The following is a 9,017-nucleotide window of genomic DNA, read 5'->3' as shown; positions in this document are numbered from 1 at the left end:
GTGTATGGCGCCAGTGCATTGCTATTGTTTCTGCTGGAAGAGATATAGTGATGTCAATAAGGAAAGGAAGCTTGAGCGCAGTGATGATGTGGCTGATGGTGCGAGGAACCCTCCATGCCCCACGATTATCCCAGCTTTTGTAGATCGAAGCGCCTCGCACACCACGACCAACTTCTTATCACATTGCACATTGTGCGCCCAGGCATAACATCTCCCTAGTCCTACCAAGTACCTACAAGGATCTAGAGCGCTCGCCGTGAAGCTTTGGGAAAAAAATTACCGACGATTACGTTACTTCCTAATGCGAAATTTGAGCGCAGCAAATAAGCTGTTTCACCTTTTCGATAGATTGAGGCAAAGAAATCGAGCAACACATGTATGCGCTATCACAGAATTTTTTTTTTATTTTTCACACGTATTCCTTTAACAAAGACTCCACTAACAGTTCTTGACAGTCATGAAGGAAGCTTTGTGGTCGGAGAAATAGACTGATATATGTTCGACTTGGTACACCAATGCTTGATTCTCAAAGACGAGATCTATACAAGTGCCTCGCGAGGTTGTCACAGCCGTGGGACGCGTTACGAGCGAGAGGAACGGGATGTTCTCCCGCATAAGTGTTAGGAAATTGCTGTTTGTCTTTATGTCAACATTAAAGTCCCCCACTACTAACATCGGTGTGGATCGATGGACGGTTAATGCGAGTTGCAGGAAGTGCACGACGTCTTTCGTGAGTGCGGTAGCGGACTCACGAAAGCGGTATCAGTCGGTCGCTGCTAGCGCTGGGGGGATGAAAGGGGGGCGGAGCTGGTTACGAGGCCGACGACAACGCCGACGACGACGCGAAACCCAGGAACGGACGCCAAAGAGCCATTTGTGTAGCCAGCCCTCCTCCACAGTCTCTCCTCCTCCCTTCCATCATCCTCCCTCGCCCGGAGAGCCGACAGCGCGCATGCGCGGCGGCGGAGCAGGTTACGAGGCCGACGACAACGCCGACGCGAAACCCAGGAACGGACGCCAAAGAGCTGCGCTCTAAAAAGTACCTAGAAACGTGGTACACGCGAGCGGCGCATGGTGGCGCAGCGGTCGAGCGCTAGGCTAGAATAATTATTCAGTTTCCTACAAAATTGAATTTTGTAGAAACACGCGGCAGGGTAGGGCCTCTCCCCTTCCTCCATGGTGCGGGGCCTGATTCAACGCTCCACATGGCGCCACGGCATGGCGTCACCATCGCGCCTTCTCAAAAGTCTCTAAACAATCCTGTCCCTAGGCACAGGACCAGGTCACGTGAGGGATTTTTGTACGCAATTTTGGTGCTGTGGCACGGCCGCTTGATGAAAACATCTCACTGTGGTATAAGAGGGGTAGCACACTCTCAAGTTCAACAAATGGCCACAGAGGGCGAAAAAATCGACTGCGCGCCGCTGCTAACAAAGAAAGCGTAGTAACATCACTTCGGGATGCTTACGTTAGTTCTAACATTTCCCGGTAGAGGCGTCGTAATAAGCGCAATTTTATTTTACAAACTTTCTTTTACAATTACCGAAGCATTTTTGTTACATAAAAAAACGGGGCAAATTTATCATTGCTAATTTGATATTGTACTCTTTGTTAGTAAGTTTATTGTTTCTCTGTTATTATAACCGCAAATAGCGTTCAGCATCATCGATCTTTCACGTGACCTCTGGCAGCTTCAAAATTTTTAGCGGTATTTTCGAGTGCATGGCGGCACGGATTCATTCGTTCGTACACTCAGACTGGTTGCTTCTTTGTTTCTGAAACTAATTTCTTGCGCTTCGATGTCTCGCGTTATTTAACTTGGGGTGACGTTACGCGTTTGCAAGCGGACATGTAAGCCCGAAAGTTGGGTTTCGGTCGTGAGCCATTCGGAACACGTCTGCATCGAAACGGGAGCTGGATTTTGCTGCGGCTGACAACGGCAATAACGGTGAGTCGTTTAACACCGCTGCTTGAATCGTTATATAACATCCGTCGCATTAACTTCCAGGCGGGCACAAGTTAACGAACTAGATCCTGCATTACATATGGGCAGTCAGAATCTCAGTTGCCGTTTCCTAAATAAACCTTTACTTGCGAGGCCGTCGTTATACATACACAACCAGGAAAGAGCGATATCGGAACGCGCGTCTCCTTTTTCATCTTATTGTAGCCGTGGTCGTAGGTGACTGAGTAGCCTTATGAATATACATATGAAACTTTTTTTTCGAGTCCGCCGGCAACTTCTTTCGTCCACAAAACCGAATAATCCTTTGGTAAAATGAAGTGAAAGTATAGAATTTAATGTATTAAACAGTTGAAAGCATGATAATTCACTCATATTTCGTACTTGTTGGTTCCAAATGTTCTTGCTGTTCAGTTTGGTTTACCGTAGGGCATTTATTTTTGCAGTAGTGAAGCGGTGCATCACGTTCGTGCATGAAAATAATGCATCAGTTCTAATAGCTTCATGACGTTCATGCATTTGCTTGTGGAACCAGCAGTGTGATATCTTCTAGTGTATAAATGAACGCACAAATGTTCTCATTTGTGATCTTAATAATACTTAAGCTGTTGACATGCATAGTTAGGCAGACATCAATTTTATGGACAATAGCAATATTTATTTAACATGCTGCTTAAGCACCCCAGAACAGACAGCATACATTTGCATGTGTTCTGTAGTCGCAAACCATTACAATATATATGTCACACCTTTTTGCATTTCATATTGCAAAATTTTGCTTTTTCAATTTCTGATTCAGTCAAAATTTCTGCTCCAGACATGCAGTAATGAGGACGGCACCAGTATAAAGCAACACACTCCACGCACTAAACAGAAGCTGCTGCCTGCTACAACAAGGTCGTTGTGTGGACGTTGGCTACTACTACAAGGTAAACAATACATGGCTCAGAAATAAATATGTTTGATATATGCTGTATTGGCTTGCTGTTTGCAGCAGATATGAATGTTTGTTCATATTTATGGTTCTGTATAATTGGTTCGAACATAAAAGAAAACATATGAGTTTGGCTAATCTGTGCTGTATCTCATGTGTCGCCGTTCTGCCCCAACAGAGTCTATGCCAAGCACATAAGCTTGGTCATCACAGGAGCTCCTATCTGCACCAACAGGAAGGGGCTGGAGCCGAATTTGCAAGGCTTTTACACCACAAACAAAGAAGCGCATGCAGAAAAATATGGATGAGATATCAAGTCTGCAGAGGACTGTGTTAAGACTGAAAAGAGCTTCAGCCACCATTCCACCAGCACGGACATTTGGCTGAGTCATCCAGGTAACTCAAAAAGGACTTTCTAGAAATTCTTCGTCTTCAGATGCACCTGCAACATCCGGCCAAGCACGGACGACGCTGGCCAAAAGAGTGAATTCCATCAGTTTGCCCTTAATCAGCTTCCTAGCCATGTCAATTCCGTTTGTGCCATGTGTAATTTTTCTTCTATAAATGCAAGCTTTTTCTTTGCCCATTTTTGTTAGAGTTCTTTCATCCTCATCCAAACATAAAGATCAACCGATTCTTCGGTGATACTTAATACCAGTCACTGTCTAGTAGCCTAACATATCTGTAGCAGTATCTTCTAGTGTATGTTGTCATGCTCTCCTGAAATAACTGATGCAGCATCTGCATGTGTCTTGCATTAATTAACCTATGCACTATGTGCTATGCACCATTTTACTTTTCTTGATGTTTTTAGCCTTCAAAGCCTGCAGAGCACAGTGGCTTCTCTCTTGAATGCAAGCTTTCTCATTTTCCATATTCCTAGTCTCGTTGATGATTGCTCTTCTTCCTCGATAGCCTGGGTCTTTGCGCAAGCTACACTGAAGTGATTGATTACAGAATCTGGTTTTGCTGCCCCACTTGGTTGTGGTAACTGTGTTACGTTTCTCGGATGTGGGTGCCTGGTCAGTTGCATTGGTAAGCAGTCCCTCGAGGTAAGCATTTGCTCCTGCAGTCGGCAAAACGACATAGACTCCCAGTATACACACACCGTAACCGGTGCTCCCCATTCGTTCTTGCCTGCTGCAGCCATGGGAAAATTGTGCTTGTGGCCTACCTCCGCCATGATTTGCTTAAAACGGAGACCAGCATATGTGCTTACATGGTTCGAAGTGTATGAAGTTGATAGCCGTATGGTTGAAAAGGCCTGCAAAAATGGCTGCTAAAGGTGATGCCCACAAAAGCGACTTGTCCACATTGAGACAAAGTGGGACACAAAGTGTGAGCCACACATTAGAGGCCCTCGAAAGAAAATAAATGTGCATGTTGGAAAGGAGTTAACGCTAAAATGCCGGGTAGTCTATGTCGCTGTGTTGGTTGCGGCAGCAGATGCCTGCGTCACCTGATTGCTTCGCAATGGAAGTTGCTCATCTTCAACGGCAACTGTTGGTTCAAATAGGTGCGAGGCTCTGTCCAATCTGTTTGTACCACTGGTTGTCGTGCGTTACCAGACCACCACATGCAACAAAGGCAAGCATTATGCCTGTATGATGGTTCGTAGCCAATGTATAATGTATTGTCTGAACCTCATGCGGTGACTGATTGCTGTTTAATTTTGCTGTTATGTCACTTGGTTACGGTTGCAGTGTTATGTTTTTCGAATATTGCGGCCTGGTCGGTTGCACTGGGAAGCAGTCTCTCGAAGTAAGCATTTGCTCCTGCAGTCTGCACAGCGACATAGACTCCCAATTTACACACACCGTGATTTGTGCTCCCCGTTCACCCTTTCCTGCTGCAGCCATGGGCAAATTGTCCCTTTGACCTTTCTCGGCTGCGATTAAGCACGAACGGAGACCAGAATACGTGCTTACATGGTCGAACGTGCATGAAATTGGGTGGACAGGCCCGCAAAAGTGGCTGATGAAGGTGATGCCTACGAAAGCGACTTGTCCATATTGAGACCATGTGATACAAAGTGTGAGCCACACATTAGCGGCCCCCGAAAGAAAAGAAAGTGCAGGTTGGAAAGGAGTGAATGCTAAAATGATGGGTAGTCCATGTCGCTGTGTAGGCTGCGGCAGCAGATGCCTGCGTCACCCGATTGCTTCGCAATGCAATTTGGGCATTTTTTAACGGCGACTGTCGCTGCAGACAGGTGGCACACTGTCCAATCTCTTTCTGCTGCTCGTTGTCGCTCGTTAACCTGACCACCACGTGCGACGACGACGGCGAGCCGTTTACGAGCTCGCGTCAATGATTCCATACATGCAACTTTTATTTCTGTTATTACACGAGAATGTACACTGCTTGTCTTCTGCCAATAAAGTCGCATGTTCTGTTCACTCACTTGTGGCTTGTTTGTATTAGAACGCACCGGCTACGCGGCAGCGAAGGCATTGAGGCATGCCGCGTGGCCGGCAGGACAAGCACGGCGCGTACCAGCGTACGCCATAAAGTATAACTGACTCTAGAGGACAAGCTACCCATAGGGCCCATGCATTAAAATCGGGAACCTCAAGAGCGCCGCCATGTTGCTACGCGCCGAGGTTGCCAGCTCCTGAGACGCTTGCTAGACTTGGTGATAGTAGTCAGTTTTAATCCGGCAACAGTAGCAGCGTAGCAGCATGGCGTCTCGCTTGTGATGTTGTGTAGGGCCGTGGTAAACGAGACGGACACACGTCTTTTCGGTAACAAGGTCTAGTTTATTCTGTCAAAAGAGAGAATTGAGCGGGCGCGCGCAGCGCGCCGGAAGTGGCGAGGGCTTTAGAGAGCGAGAGGAGAAAAGAGGGAAAAGGAGCATAGAGAAGTGCAGTGCACGGACCTAGTGCGAAAGGAAGGCAGTAAACACAGTAACAAGAAAAGGGAGCTCGCGCACGACGTTCGGCACAGTGAGTCGGATCATGTGTCCGTGTGCCTGGTGTCCAACACTCGCGAAGGTCCGCTTACGGGAGGCCCGCGGGACGCCCCGCGGAGTTGTTTATGGCTGCGGGGGTGGTGCGCAGCTCCATCGCCGCGCCGCTACAGATTGCTCCCCCCTTAGAGAGGAAGCTGAAGCGACGAACGATGCTCACAATGCACAAGTGGCAGCCCAGTGAACGCGACGAAGAGGTGACGAACCGCGCACTTGCAAGGCGGAGTCCGCATGTTCCGGGGAGTCGAGATAATTAAGCGCGGGTGCCTCGCTGAATGCTGGCTTGAGTCGCTCAAGCGCGATTGTATCTCGTTTCCCATTTACGTCGACGACGAAGTTAGAAGGAAAACGTTCTAAAACGGGGAATGGCCCGAGGTAGTGGGGCTGCAGCGAGCCGCGCACAGGGCCGTAACGCACAAAAACATGTGTGGCTGTCTGCAAGTCCGAAGTGATGTACACTGCACGGGGTTTGTTAAAACGCGTAGGCTGCGGACGGAGGTTTCGGAACACATCGCGAAGCTGGTCGACGTATTCGCTTGCTGTTAGAGAGGAGGTGAGGGTGTTTTCTTCGAAGAAGTCGGCTGGCAGGCGAAGCGAGGTGCCGTAAACAAGCTCCGCAGTAGCGCAGGAGAGGTCCTCTTTGAAGGCAGATCGAATTCCGAGAAGCGTGAGCGGAAGTCTGTCAACCCACTTGTTTGGGCAGCCGTGCGCTGTGAGTGCTGCCTTGAGATGGCGATGAAATCTCTCGACGAGGCCATTTGTTTGAGGGTGGTAGGAGGCAGTTCGCAAGCGTGCTGTTCCGAGAAGTTGAAGTAGCTCCGTGAAAAGGGACGATTCGAATTGCCGGCCTCGATCAGTGACAACTTTCGTTGGACAGCCAAATCGGGATACCCAAATGGAAACAAAAGCTGCGGCGACAGTAGCTGCAGACATGTCGGGGATAGGTGTCGCTTCGGGCCAGCGTGTAAAGCGGTCGACACATGTCAGAAGATAGCGATAGCCTTGGCATGGGGGTAGCGGGCCGACAATGTCGACGTGCACAACGGAGAAACGTTCGTCGGGTTGCAAGAAAGGCTTTGTGGGGGGGACAGGGTACCGCTGAACTTTCGCGCGCTGACAAGGTGCGCACGAGCGGACCCAGTCCCTGATATTTGCGTTCATGCCCGGCCAGACGAAGCGTGATGAGATAAGCTTTTGAGATGCGCGAATGCCTGGGTGTGCAAGAGTGTGATATGAGTCAAATATTTGCTTGCGGAATGAGGTGATTAGGTAAGGCCGAGGTGTGCCCGTGGAGGTGTCGCAAACAATTGGCACATCTTCAAAGGTAACTGATTCAAGCTGAAGAGATGTTGAGGAGTCACGTAAGTGACGGAGCTCAGAGTCATTAGCTTGTTGTGTAGCCAATTCTTGGAGGTTGAAAGGAAATGATGTTGAGATAGAGCTCTTGGAGCGACTGCGTGTGATAGCATCCATGCGACTGAGGGCGTCAGCTGGTGAGTTGTCAACGCCGCTGACGTGGCGTATGTCAGTTGAAAACTCTGAGATGAAAGCGAGCTGGCGCACCTCACGTGGAGTGTATAATGATTCAGAGCGGCCGATTGAGTAGGTGAGAGGCTTGTGGTCAGTGAAGATTGTGAACGAGCGGCCTTCAAGTAGGTGTCGGAAATGCCTCACGGCGAGAAACATGGCGAGCAACTCACGGCCGAAAACACTGTAGCGTGTTTGTGCGGGGGTCATGCGTTTTGAGAAAAAGGCAAGGGGCTGCCACCCACCGTTTACTTTTTGTTGCAGTACCGCTCCGACCGCAGAGCTGGAGGCATCCGTCATGAGCGATAACGGATAGTTGGGGTTGGGATGAGCTAGCAGTGTGGCATCGGCCAAAGCGTGCTTGATAGAATTGAAAGCTTCATCTGTTGTGCTGTCCCAGGGCAGTGCGGTTGACGATTGTTTGCCGCAGAGCAAACACTCGAGGGGTTCCAGCAGCATAGCACAGTTTCTAATGAATCGGCGGTAAAAGTTTACCAGGCCTAGAAACTGGCGCAGCTTCGTGATTGAAGCTGGCTTGGGGAACTCCATGATGGCTTGCACTTTGTGGGGAAGAGGGCGGATGCCGTTGTTATCCAAGCGATGGCCGAGAAAATCAAGTGATGGTACTCCGAACTCGCTCTTGGCAGTGTTGACGACGATACCATTTGCTGATAGGCGCTCAAAAAGCTGATGGAGATGTTGGAGGTGCTCTTCGTGGGATGAGCTTGCCACAAGCAAGTCGTCAACGTAGGCGAAAACGAACGGCAGACCACGTGTGACTGTGTCGATGAACCGCTGTGATGTCTGTGCGGCATTTCGGAGACCGAAAGGCATTCTCAAAAATTCAAAGAGGCCAAATGGGGTAGTAATTGCTGTTTTTGGAATGTCTTCTTGTGCGACAGGAATTTGGTGAAAGGCTCGCACCAGGTCAATTTTGGAAAACACTGTAGTGCCATCCAGTGCCGACGTGAAATCTTGGATGTTAGGCAGTGGGTACCGATCCGGAATGGTTTTTGCGTTCAGGGATCGGTAGTCCCCACACGGCCTCCAGTCACCTGATTTCTTGGGGACCAAATGGAGCGGGGACGCCCAGCTGCTGGACGATGGTCGTACGATTCCAAGTTCTAACATGTGTTCGAACTCTGCTTTGGCAATTTTGAGTTTGTCCGGGGCGAGTCGTCGTGGGCGAGCAAATACAGGTGGACCAGTTGTTATGATGTGATGACGTACATCATGTTGTACGGGCTTTGTCCAGTCTGGTGGTCGCGTGAGGTTGGGGAACTGTTTAAGGAGGCAAGCAAAAGGATCACCAGCAATTGTGGTTGGGGCGACTATAGGCGAGTCACAGGAAACGACGCCATGAACAGACAGCAACGTAGCAGTGTCCAGCAGGCGTTGGCGTTTCACATCGACGAGCAGTCCATGGTGGTCCAGGAAATCAGCGCCAATAAGAGCACGGCGAACATCAGCGACGAGGAAAACCCAACGGAACACGCGGCGCAGGCCAAGATTCAGGGTGAGGGACCGCGACTTGTAAACAGGTATCCTGCTACCGTTGACAGCTTGAAGATAGGAGGTCGGCGGTGTAGTTCGGTCGGAACGTTGCGCGGGAATAATGCTGACCT

The 9,017-nt window shown here is 49.4% G+C and overlaps 1 long non-coding RNA gene across 1 annotated transcript; it reads left to right on the top strand.

Annotated features, from left to right (window-relative positions):
* Positions 1 to 1,818: 1,818 nt before the first annotated feature.
* Positions 1,819 to 4,149, top strand: LOC135906140 (uncharacterized). Its single transcript, XR_010565649.1, has 3 exons — positions 1,819 to 1,948; positions 2,781 to 2,892; positions 3,076 to 4,149. It is a non-coding gene; the product is annotated as an uncharacterized lncRNA (long non-coding RNA).
* The last annotated feature ends 4,868 nt before the right edge of the window (positions 4,150 to 9,017 follow it).

Source organism: Dermacentor albipictus, chromosome 9 (assembly GCF_038994185.2).
Source record: "Dermacentor albipictus isolate Rhodes 1998 colony chromosome 9, USDA_Dalb.pri_finalv2, whole genome shotgun sequence".
In the NCBI taxonomy this organism is placed as follows: Eukaryota; Metazoa; Arthropoda; class Arachnida; order Ixodida; family Ixodidae; genus Dermacentor; species Dermacentor albipictus.
This window is presented reverse-complemented; position numbering and strand designations above follow the sequence as displayed.